Raw genomic sequence first — 13,135 nt, 5'->3', positions numbered from 1 at the left:
AGCTGATCTATGCGCAACAGATAATTGAGCTCCTATAAGGAGGACCTGTCACCTCTCCTGACATGTCTGTGTTAGTAATTACTTGCATTCCCTGTGTGATAACCATTCTGGAGCCTCTGATATGATTCTGTGTTGTACTATTCTTTTATTATTTCTGCTAAAAATTATAAATTAATTTCTAGCAATTGGCAATGAAGGTCCAGCTGGCTTTTACCATTTGGGGGGGACTGTGTCAGACTGTTCAGGAACATACCCCCAACTAGTAACACCCTGCTGGACCTTACCGCAAGCTGCTAGCAATTCATTCGTAATTTCTAGCAGGAATAACAGTCATAAAATAGATGCTCCAGAATTGTTATGACATGGGGAATGCAAGTAGTTCTTAAAGGGCATCTGTCAGCAGATCTGTACCTATGACACTGGCTGACCTGTTACATGTGTACTTGGCAGCTGAAGACGTCTGTGTTGGTCTCATGTTCATATGTGCCCACACTGATGGGAAAAATGATGTTTTAATATATGCAAATTAGTCTCTAGGAGCAACGGGGGCGTTGCCATTACACCTAGAGGCTCTGCTCTCTCTGCAGCTGCCGCTCCCTCTTCACTTTAATTGACAGGACCAGGCGTGATCACATTTACACTACTTGGCCCTGTCAAAGTGCAGAGGGCGCAGCAGTTGCAGAGAGAGCAGAGCCTCTAGGTGTAATGACAACGCCCCCGTTGCTCCTAGAAGCTCACTTGCATATATTAAAACAGTATTTTTCTCAGCAACGCGGGCAGGTATGAACATGGGACCAACACAGGTGCCTTCAGCTGCCAAGTACACATGTAACTGGTCAGCCATAATTGTACAAATCTGCTGAGAGATGCCCTTTAAAACAGACATGTCAGGAGAGGTCATCTTTAACAATTCAATGCCCCCCTGGGTTCCACAGAAAGGAAGGCATTTGGCTGGAGATAATGGACACTAATAGCTTCCATCCACACCGTCTGAAGATGTATCACACCGCGTCACTATGTAACAGCCATCACCACATCATAACTCATAGGCTCCAACGACTGATCTCTCAGTGACTCATAGGCAATGTATAGACTACAATGTACCGTCTGAGAGTCTATGTGTAGTCCGTGCCTTAATTCAACCGCCTTCTGCACCCCCAAACAAAGCGAGTAAGATGCTGAAGGGCTTTGCCAGGGTAAAGGACATTCAGTCCTGTGTCCACCACTAATGACCTGTTTCAGATGAGAGCATCTTAAGAAGGCGCTTTTACGTATCGTAAAACAGGCTGGTGTTTGTCTGTGCCTTGTGTATAATTCGGAGAATTGTGCAGTGAATAACCAGAGACGCTTTGGCATAAATCTGTGTCTCCACCTTCTGATGGCGTGCCAGTGAATATGCCGCACAGGCTGACGAATCAGTTGGCATCCTTATCACTACCAGGGGGCCTACAGGACTCCAGGGGTGGACTGGGGACTTAAAGTGGCCCTGGAAAAAACCTAAAGGTGGCCCCATGTTGGAGGCGGGGCCAGCAATACCGTAGTACAGCACAACATACTGCCCCAGCAGAACCAAATATCACAGTGCACCACCAAATACCGCCACCCAGGCCACTCTGTAAAACCGTATCATTGTCCTGAGGACGGCAATACAGTTAAATTCAGGAGGGCACCTGCGGCCGCTGGCCTGATGCTTCTACATTCAGACTAGTTGCACACTAGTGATGCGCGCAGAAGTTTTCTTCTGGCTGATTCTCGGCATACTTGCCCGGTTGCGGCCAAATCTCCGCTGGTCCCCAATATAGTGAATGGCCAATGCCGGAATGCAGAGAAATCCAGCAAGGATCCCTAGCGCTGGTGTGAAACTAGCATTAAGCTGAAAGCATCAGATTTTTACGTACCTGGTTGGCGGCCAAGAAGGGGGCTCGGGCGGCCTCTGGGCGTTGACCCAGCAGGAAATTTCCCTGTAGGGTCTATGGCCAGTCTGCCCCTGCAGGGTTCCATCAGAAAAGAAGAAGAATCGTACCTCAATGGATGGAGCTTAGTCCATGGGGCTCTCCTGGCTTTTCAGCTCAGGTTCATTTTGCTACAAAGCGGCCTTGACAACCACAGATGTAGCAGAGCTAAAAGAAGTGGTTAATGCATTAAAGGGGTTGTCCGGGTTCAGAGCTGAACCTCGGCAGCCCCCCTGACTTAAGCATCGGAGCAGTTCATGATCCGATGCTCTCCTTTGCCCTGCACTAAATCACGCAGGGCAAAGGCATTTTTGGAGATCAGGTGACATACCGGGGCTCTTCATGGGGCTGCCAGGAAGCCCGGTGACGTCACTGGCACTGATGGGTGGGATTTAGCACTGCCCTAGCCAGTAAATCGGCTAGGGCAGCGCTAAAGCCCGCCCATCAGAGCCGGTGACGTCACCGAACACACTGCCAGGCGGAAGTTTCCACCCGGCAGTGTGTTATTGTAAATAAAAGAGACCTTACCCTGCGCGATCTAGTGCAGGGCAAGGGAGCGCATCGGAGAATGAGATGCTCCGATGCTAGCCTCAGGGGGGCTGCCGGGTGAAAATAAGGGTATGTCCAGGTTCAGCTCTGAAACCGGACAATCCCTTTAAGTAAACAATGGCAAGAAAATGTTAATTGTCTTTTTTAATATTTCTTGTAATGGCTTTTGTAAAGAGATATCACGGTGATGTGTTCCGTGTAGATCTGCTACATTTCTATACTGTGTCTACAGCGAGACGTTCCAGGACTGAGACCACAATAGCGGATATACGATCTGACTACAAAAGCTGGAAGTCTTCCAGTTCTAATGCTGATCTTGCCCCCAGCTTGTCAAGATGTCGCAACGTCTTCCTATTCAGCTTCGTGCTGCTACTTGTGAGAATTAAATTTCCCTTGGCAACCAAGAAAAGGAAGATCTAAACACCTCTATAGAGCCTAGAAACACAAGGGGCCACATGCCGGGAGGGATAATGTTCTGGGGGATGCGTCTTCTAGCAGTAGGTTTTAAGCCACAGATAATACCGCGCAGAATGCTATGAACTCATCATAAAGGTGATGGAAACAGTTTGCATTGATCATAAGTAACTGAATAAATTCCAATAAAATCTAGAAATCTGCCAATCGCTGCCCTTCCTCCCCAGTACGTCATGCATGTAAAATGGCTTAAACTTTTTTTACAGCTCAATTCTGCTTTAAAATACGGATACTCCACAAGACAGTATGGGTAAGGCTGGTGGTGTATAGCCAGGTGCCCTGGTGGCACAATGCCAATGCTTCCCTCTCTATACAAAAAGGATGGTGTACACAGTTCTGAAACTTATGTGTTGCTGGGGTGTGCTGCAGCGTGATTCTACATACTGCCAAAATATTCTGGCAGTGGCTTAGGATAGCTTTACATCTCTGGCAGCTGCCAGAGAACAGCCTGACAGGATTCTCCGGATCTGGCACAGCCGGATACAACCAGAAAGCCTGCCTGCCTCATTAACGGGGGTATTCCCATCACAGACAATGGGGGCGTATCGCTAGGATATGCCCCATTGTCTGATAGCTGCCGGTCACACCTCTGGGAACCGCATCTACACCAAGAACAGAAAGGTGGTGCAGCCGCCCTCCATTCATTTCTATGGGGCCGCCAAAAATTGCCGAGCACTGGCTCACCTATTTCCGTTGGCCCCATAGAAATGAATGAAAGTGGTGGCCGCACAAGCGCCGTGAGCTCCCATTCACTTGTATGGGGTTAGCGCTTGCCGGTGGCCGGACCCCGGGAAACCCAGGGTCCTTCAGCCACCGCCCTCCCCGCTCTGTTCTCGTCTTAGATGCAGGTCCCAGAGGTGGGCATCTAATAGACAATGAAGGCATATCCTAACAATATGCCCCCATTGTCTGTGATGCGAATACCCCTTTAACTATAATAGGGTCCGGTGCATTTTATATAATTTTTTTACTTATATTTTAATTAATTTTTGGCACATAATATGTCCCCCAGTAGGTCATTTAAAGACCACTGAAGGACACTGACACAAGAGCCCCAATTACAGGGGAAAAGAGCCCCCTATGGGGGCATTACACACAGGCAGAGCTGATCAGGGTCTCTCCTTAGACCCCGCAGCTCTGCTCCTGCCCGAGACACCCGGCGGTCACATGACCACCGAGACTAATAGAGGAAGCGGCTTGGCCACTTCCTGCGCTCATGTACTGCTCTGCTGCCAGCACTGGAGAAGGCAAGAGCGGTAATAAACCACTCCCGTCTTCTCCTCAGGGTCCCCACTGTGTCTCACAGCCAGGACCCGACCTGCTCCTGCTAGATTAAAGGAGCTTTAATCCCAGCGCTGTGATTAAAGGGTTGCCTGATCATTTATATACGTGCTATCTACAGGGGGTATGTGCAGATAGGACGTATATACCCAGTGGGCAGTTGGGAAGGGGTTAAGGCAAAAATAATTTAAATCAGATGTCATATAGCAAATGACAACCTCTAACAAAGCTAGAACCAAACCTGTACCTCACACGGATCCAGAGATCTCCTCATTCACTGCTCCAACTGTTCTTCTAGATTTATTTCAAGCAGGCAGCCTTCTCAGAGGGCATGTCCTTTCTGCTGCAGCTGGTGGCAGTTGAAGGATGGAACTGAGCATGTGCGTCCACCTCAGTGAGCAGGACAGAGAAATTAAAAGTAGCGCAAACAGCATGCAATTACAAAAATATTCAGATCCAGATCTTGGTTTGAAATATTTTGAATATTATTCGTGGGGCAACCCCTTTAAGTGTATGGCCAGCTTTGCTCATCCGGCTGTCATGACTTCATCGGTAATACAAAGAACAGTGCTGCCACCTGGGTTATTCTCATCACTGAAAATACTAAAACCCCAACGGGAGCAAATGACGAAAATGTTAGCAGAGCTTTATATAAAACTACTTCAGCCAAAACTCCCTCCCAGCTAATGGCTATTACCCCAGCCCAAAGGTGCGGCCGGCAGGCAGAGGAGATGACGGCCGCACTTACGCCCCACTTATATGCTGCCAGATCCACAACAGGGTCTCGATTAGGTGGAATATACAGACTGAGCTGACTTGTCTCTTCATACCTTCACCTAGCATGGGCATTTTCTGCTCCTCAGATGCCCTCGGCACAATACTCCTTCCTCTCTACTACACTTGGCATGGCTGCACTTGTCTGCGCAAAACAGGATGTATGAAGGTTCCTGTTACATAAGGGCTGGCGAGTTCTAGCATCACGGTGCCAGGAGCTCACTCTGCCCTCACAATGCCCATACACCTTGTTCGGCTGACCACTATCCCATATGCACACTGGAAGAGAGGAGGAATCAGCCGACGGTCGCCTCTGGTGGTGACTTTCCTCCCTGGACAATTAAAAGATCAGGCGCTGAAAGTAAAGCTGCCGGATCCTCATCTTCCCAGACATGATCTGTCGGAGGGAGAGTGGGGGCTCCCTGCACACATTAGATTGCCGGCTGGCAATATTCTTTGGCTTCATGCACACAACCATATTTTGTATCAGTGTCCGATCTGCATTTTTTTGTGGATCGCACATGGACCCAATAATTTCTATGAATCCCCAAAAAATCCATGTGCCGTCTGCATCTGTATGGCCATCCTGAAAATTACCGAATATGTCCTATTCTGGTCTATTAATGGGACTGAGAAAATTACAGAGGGCACACACAGAGGGTATGCATATTTTCCGGCTACGTATTTTGAAGACCGCAAAATAGATATGGACATGTGTATGGCAGTCTATAATTGTAAGATACGGCTTTACGCGCGCTCCAGCGGCTTCACCTGTGCAAATGAAAGCTGAAAAGATTCCGTCAAACCACTAGCCACTTAAATTAGTTTCAGGGAAATCTGGCTGACAACTAAGCTAGTAAAGCTCCTCCAGAGGTTGTCAGCCAGCATTCTAAGAGCCCTGGATGGCAAATCTGTCAAGATGGTGGATGAGTCACTGCATATGTTCACTGACGGCCCCCGTCAGGCCAGTGTCAAAACAGCTAAGAAGAGGTTAAACAGAACTGGAAGAAGGGAGACAATTCAATGACCTGTTTTTGGGGGAATGAAGATCCTTTAAAAAGGATCTTGTCAGCTCTCCTGACAATATTGGTATAGCAAAGGCTTGTACTGCTATACCTGGCTAACCTCCGGCACGCCAGCTGTGGTGTAACTACAACTCCCAGCATGCTCCATTTATTTCTGTGGAGGTCTGAGAACAGCCAAGCAAGTGTGTATCTTTGGAGTTGTAGTTTTACCACAGCTGGGGTGCCGAAGTTTAGCCATCACAGCTATAGAATAACGATTCAGAGGCATCTTTCCTTAGCACTCTTCATGGTGACGTTCCTCTGTTATTCCTCCTGTGAATGTATGAATAACCTGACAACTGGACCTGACCACACCTGCACTGACTGGACAGTGTAAGTGTGTGTAGGGACATGTCCCATTGACAGTGGGAATGATAACAGCCATCTTTCCACTGACTCCTACATTTCCAGGAGGAATAACCGAGATGTGACACAACACGGAGATCTAAGAAAAGATGCAGATTTCAATATTTACTTTATTTTGCAAGGAGAGCGGACGGGTCCTCTTTAATAATGTCTACCGTTCTCTTGGCGCTGACTGATTTACAATTATGCCACAGTAGTCGGCTAGTGGAGGGATGACAGATATCAGATGTACAGACCTGGTCAGAGCGGTGCTGCCGTCAGACAATAGCCACATTCTTCCTCTGCACGGGTCATTTTTTCCAGGGAGGCTTCCAGGATGTTGTGCCACAAAAATGTCTCAGTAGAAATCCTACAAAGGAAAGAGAAATTTACAACAGAGTTCACATACAAATGGCCGGAACAGAACCATCCACAGAGAAGCCGTAGGTCTACATCAGCTAAAGGGGTCTTCCGAGTGTTTTATACTGATGACTTATTCTCAGGATATGTCATCAATATCTGATCGGTGGGGGTCCGACTCCTGGCACCTCTGCCAATCAGCTGTTGGGAGAGGCAGTGGTGCTGCGGTGAGCCCTTAGGCCTCTTGCTAGGCCTGTGACATTACGTTTATGGTCATGTGGCCTAGACGCAGCTCAGTCCCATTTAGGGTCCTGTCAATCAAAGTGCGCAGTCCCATTTATGGTCCTGTCAATCAAAGTGCAGAGGGCGCAGCAGTTGCAGAGAGAGCAGAGCCTCTAGGAGCAATGTCAACACCCCCGTTGCTCCTAAAGGCTCATTTGCATATATTAAAACATCATTTTTCCAGCAATGCGGGCACATATGAACATGGGACCAACACAGATGCCTTCAGGTCAGCCAGTTTCCTAGGTACAAATCTGCTGACAGATGCCCTTAAAGCAATACACAAAAAATATACGCTTCTAAGTGATCCGCTATAGGTGAGAAACTGCCTCAGATTTCACGCAGGTCTACATGGCGACAGTCTCATCAGTCACAAGGCGATCGTGTTGAATGCAATGGAGGATATTTATCGAAACTGGTGTAAGGAAAAACTGGCTTAGGCTACTTTCACACTAGCGTTCGGGTGTCCGCTTGTGAGCTCCGTTTGAAGGGGCTCACAAGCGGCCCCGAACGCATCCGTCCAGCACTAATGCATTCTGAGTGGACACGGATCCGCTCAGAATGCATCAGTCTGGCAGCGGTCAGCCTCCGCTCCGCTCAGCAGGCGGACACCTGAACGCTGCTTGCAGCGTTCGGGTGTCCGCCTGGCCGTGCGGATCCGTCCAGACTTACAATGTAAGTCAATGGGGACAGATCCGTTTGAAGATGACACAATATAGCTCAATCTTCAAACGGATCCGTCCCCCATTGACTTTCAATGTAAAGTCTGGACGGATCCGTTCAGGCTACTTTCACACTTCCGGATCCGCTCTCAACGCAAGTGTGAAAGTAGCCTTAGTTGCCCACAGCAACCAATCACATTCCACCTTTCATGTTTAACAGCTCCTTTGGAAAATGAAAGGTGAAATCTGATTGGTTGCTATTGGAAACTAAGCCAGCTTTCCTTAGCACCAGTTTTGATAAGCGTTACCAAATGACTCCAGATGTCCGGCTTCTGCTGGAGCAGACACCCAGCTTTCCCACAATCCGGAAAGGCTATTCTCAAATATTATACAGAGATACATATTCACTACCAGGAGCGGTGCAGTCTTTACACTTGTATTCACATTCCTCCTGGAATCCTTCTCTGCCGTAACTGGTTTTATCTAATGCCCCCTCCATGCCGCACATTTTATTGCCAGAGCCAACGTCTGGCACGAGATGAAAGGCGAAGAAGGTGTTAAATTCACAAACCAGGCTGCCCCGGCCATGGAGAGAAGTGACGGTGACACGGAGCAGAGTCTATTACAAGTCCTCCAGCAAATCACCAGAAAATATATTCATGACAAACACTTGAGACGTGTCAACAAGGTCTGACCTTGATCCGTCACCATGTATCGGGGCCTGAAGTAACAAGGGAGAGCGACAAAAAGAGTAATCTCTCTGTGATGACAGGCGACAACCTGCAGGATGGATATGGAGCAAACTGGACTCCACTTGCAAAAAACAGCCCCGCTGTGCCATAGAGGGTGGCATTAGATCTGGTGACCTGGTGGGACAGGGACCTTTTATAACAATCTTCATGGGTTTTCCTCCAAAATATTGACTGCTCCAAAGGCTTTTTTCCCCCATGTGCATCTACATTTGTCACTCATGTCTATGCCCCCTCAAAGCTGGGCCAAACACAACATTAGACAAATATTTCACCAAGGCCACCATGTTCACTGGCAAAACCTTTACCATAAAGCACATTTATGGTTTAACAATTAGAGCCTTAATAATCCTAATCCTGGTATCAGACAGAGTTCCAGTGACCAACATGAGAAGAGGGCCAATACTGGTCACCCATTTCTGGTGGAGAGGTGGACGGACATGTGTAGTCAGCCTCCTGAACCGTAGATGTGGAAACAGCAGGGCGTGACCAATTTTTTCGGCATCTCCCATAAAATATAACCAAAAGTCATCGTGGACGATGTGCAACCAACTCTATGCCTGAAACAGAAGGGCCCTAATGCCAGGAACCTCCAGCAGATCCCACATTTTATTCATGCATATTCAATCATGCTAGCAATGTGTGCTACTAAAACATGACAGACATGGTGCAATATGGAATGACTTGGAGCTACAAAAATGAACTTAAAGAGGACCTTTCACTTGTATAAACTATGTGAACTGAGTATGCTGCCATATAGAGCGGCGCCCGGGGATCTCACTGCACTTACTATTATCCCCGGGCGCCGCTCTGTTCTCCCGTTATAGGCTCCGGTACCTTTGCTCCTTAAGTTATAGTAGGCGGGTTTTCCCTTGTCCTGTGGGCGTCTCCTTCTCCTAGGCTGCAGCGCTGACCAATCGCAGCGCACAGCTCACAGCCTGGGAGGTTTTTTTCTCCCAGGCTGTGAGCTGTGCGCTGTGATTGGCCAGCACTGCAGCCTAGGAGGAGGAGACGCCCACAGGACAAGGGAAGACCCGCCTACTATAACTTAAGGAGCAAAGGTACCGGAGCCTATAACGGGAGAACGGAGCGGCGCCCGGGGATAATAGTAAGTGCAGTGAGATCCCCGGGCGCCGCTCTATATGGCAGCATACTCAGTTCACATAGTTTATACAAGTGAAAGGTCCTCTTTAAATACACAATGCATTTTAGCCCTCCATAGGGCTTTCCTTCAGGAGTTTGAACCTGAATAGCCCAAAACTGTATTCAAACTTCTACTGCAGTGGGTTGACTGACTTTACAGGGTCAAGGAGAGTTCAAAGGATTCTTTGGCCTCCGTTGACCTGTTGTTTGTTCGCTTCTGGCTTTTCAATGGATAGACTAGTGTACTCTCGACAGTAAAAATATCGGAAAGGAAGAGAGAAGATGTCAAATGGACTCAAAAGATGAATCCTTTGAATGTCACTTGACCCATTAAAGGCAGTGCAATAGTTGTAGTGTACGTTTTAATACCGTTTTCGGGTATTCAGATGTAAACCCCTGAGGCAAAGCCCTATGGAGGGATACAACGCAGTGTAGACCCAGCCTTATGTATTCTCTTTGAGAATTTTTAGGTACCCTACTAAGTTACTCTGAGTTAATAGAGAGGATCCTCATCTCTTGGCCAGAGTGGAGAGAGGGTTCGAAGAGCATCTATTACTCTGGAGGACCTGTTCTGTCCTACATTACACAAAAACTCATGGATTTGCATGGGCACTGTGCAATGCTTACTTTCCCCTGTGGTGGCTCTGCAGGGAGAACGAACACTAGATTTACCCACAAGCTGATTACTGTCCCAGTAGGAGGACACTTTCAGGTTAAGCTTATTATCTTGGGACCCTTCTAACAAGTAGGAATTATCTAAAACAAAGAACCCCTTTAAAATAGGTTGTTTTTTTGGCAGACAAGGTTTTGTCTCACTTAGGAATGCCGAACTAATTGAGCCACAAGTCAATAAGCTAAAGTTCTGGAGGACTGGAAGAACCCATTTGTATCTTCTAGTACCTTATGTACCTTCTCTGACCCTGCAGTCTCATCAAGGATAAAAGAGGATCTCATGGAGATTCCCCAATGTACTCCAAAGTGTTGTCTAGGTCTCTAGCAGTAGATTATGAAACTGGCCATAGGAATGAAAGATTATACTGCACTGTCTGCCACTTTATGAATAACTTTTTGAAAAGGTAAAAACATCTTTGACATTACAGGTCAGCCATCTCTGACTACAGAGGCTATAGGGCTCTAGTCTTCCAGCTACAATTGTTGCACAAGTAATCCATAAAGGGCGAAGCTCCAGAGAAGCTTCATGACAAAATAAAAATGCAAGCCTGGGGTGGTCACCACTGTTTTGTCTCTCAGATGTGACCCCATGTGTCTTATAAACCATAACTACAAGCAGACTGTGTTGGAACGCCTCTTCGGAAACCGAATAAACTTTTCCATGATACATTTCGGAGTTTGAGCACGTTGCAGCCTGTCAGCAGAGATTGTGTCATTCCTCGCTGTTTTCCAAAGCAAACATGGCAATATTATGGGCTCTGGAGCTTGCATGTTGACTCTGATGATGTCAGTCATGGTCAAGCAGATCCAGATTCTGCACTTTTTACAGAAGTGATGTCATTAACTTTTATTTACTTTTAATTGTTCCCAGATGACCGGAAAGTCTTATATCCTAAAACCCATCTACTTCTTACCCTGGGGACACATTAGCTTTGAGGAGAACCAGTCTGTTTGTATAGTGTTAATAATGCCTGCAGCACTCAGGGGGGTTCTCAATCTCACAAGACAGCACCAGTGGGGGCCCCAGAGCCACCAAAATGGATATAAAGAGGGGCTCTCCCTCAAAAGATTTGCACTCCTGGAACCTTCAGTGATATCAATTAAAGCCCCATTCATTCCCATGGCAGCACTTTCAGGCTGGGTTCACACCTGAGCGTTTTACAGCGCGTTCCTACGCGCTGTAAAACGCTCAACAAGGAGAAACCAATTATTCCCTATGGGAATGGTTCTCACCTGGGCGTTTTACAGCGCGTACGATCGCGCTGTAAAACGCCCGATGCCCCAAGAAGTACATGAGCTTCTTTGGGGCGTCTTGTCGCGCGTTCCCGTACATAGACATTCGGGAACACGCGACAATGGGCGTTCGCTTGTCTCTGTATGCGTGATTGCAAACGCCGGTACAATCGCGCATACAGAGTGCTCCTTTCAGAATGCTCAGGTCTGAACCCAGCGTCAACATTAGCTTGGAGATCCAGAAAGCAGGGACGTACACAACTCATAGTGCCCCAGAGTAAAACTCTGAACGGAATGGACCCCACTCTAATCGAGAGCTCTGTCTAAAATAAGAACATACTATTATAATATTATATCTTTACAAGAAGTGGTTTCATGTTTTTTGCACGTTTTTCTTCACACGGGGATAAGAATTAAAGGGGTTTTCCAGGAATTAAATAATAATGACCTATCCTAAGGATACAGTTGAGGACTGGGACCTCTTCCTAGGCCTGCGACGTCACATCCATTGGTGTCATATGGCCTTTTTGCAGCTCAGTCCCATTCAAGTGAATGAGATTGAGGTGCAATACCAAGAACAGCCACTATACAATGTACGGCGCTGCGCTTGGCATACCATGAAGAGGTCGCAATGCTCATCCAAGCGCTGCAGCCCATTGAAAGAGCTGATCAACAGGGTTGCCAAGAGTTGGACCCCCACCAATCAGATATTCATTACCTATTCTGAGAGTGGGTAATCAATATGAAATTCCAAGAAACCCTCTATAAATGAGTAGCACAGGATTGGAAAAGCATTGTTACTTTCTTCCAAAAACAGTGCCGTACCTGCCCTCAGGTTGTATGTGGTACTGCAGCTTAGCTACATTTACTCTAACAGAACTAAACTGTCATATCAATCATGAATAAATGATAAAATCACAGCTTCATGCCGTCCTCTCTAGGTGGAGCCAAATGTGCATGAATTTACAGATGGTATAGGAATTGTACAAATCTGTATAGAGTGAGCTCCCTCAAATTCTATGGCTGTGCGCCAGAAGCAGCTCAGCGCTGGGCCCCTTCTACCAAAGGCCCCACACCACTACCATAAGCCAATAGGGCCACTGTACTCAGAAGAGCGATCCAGGCCCATAGCAATCAGTGGTGCTCCTAGTCCTTTCTGGCATGTATCTATGGTGGGGTTGGTTGACTCATTCAGACTGAGACTCCCAATCTCCATCATTTCAAAAGGAATTTTGAAGTTGTTCCTAGAAGTTGAGCAAATATTCCTGCACTTTAATGTCCGTGTTTGACTAGAGATGGTTATCAAGCTCTGCAGTCATGGATGCTGAACAGAATTTCCTGAATTTTACTTTTTTTCAAAGCAGCCCTTCACATGCACTTCAGGAGCAGCTTAAATGGCTTCAGTCACCAGTTTCATAGCATTAGAACAGGCTGACCCTAGACCTGTGCGCTGGGCAGCAGAATGATCTGTCTTGGTCCCATCCCGATATGTGGCTGCATTTTGCTGAGAAAATATGTTTTAATACTTCCAAATGAGCCTCTAGGTGCAATGGGGGCGTTGCCATTACTTCTAGAGAAAACTTTCCCCCTCCTGC

At 47.2% G+C, this 13,135-nt stretch overlaps 1 protein-coding gene across 1 annotated transcript in view; it reads right to left on the bottom strand.

Moving 5' to 3' along the window:
* The window catches only part of PPP2R3A (protein phosphatase 2 regulatory subunit B''alpha), a 194,190-nt gene that overhangs the window by 129,996 nt on the left and 51,059 nt on the right, over positions 1 to 13,135 (bottom strand). Inside the window, exon 2 of the mRNA XM_044288771.1 lies at positions 6,697 to 6,809. The gene's annotated coding sequence lies outside the window, so the exon portion shown is untranslated. The remainder of the gene's footprint in view (positions 1 to 6,696; positions 6,810 to 13,135) is intronic.

This window comes from Bufo gargarizans, chromosome 4 (genome assembly GCF_014858855.1).
Source record: "Bufo gargarizans isolate SCDJY-AF-19 chromosome 4, ASM1485885v1, whole genome shotgun sequence".
Taxonomy (NCBI): Eukaryota; Metazoa; Chordata; class Amphibia; order Anura; family Bufonidae; genus Bufo; species Bufo gargarizans.
Note: the sequence above shows the minus strand (reverse complement) of the source record. Positions and strands in the feature narration are given on the sequence as shown.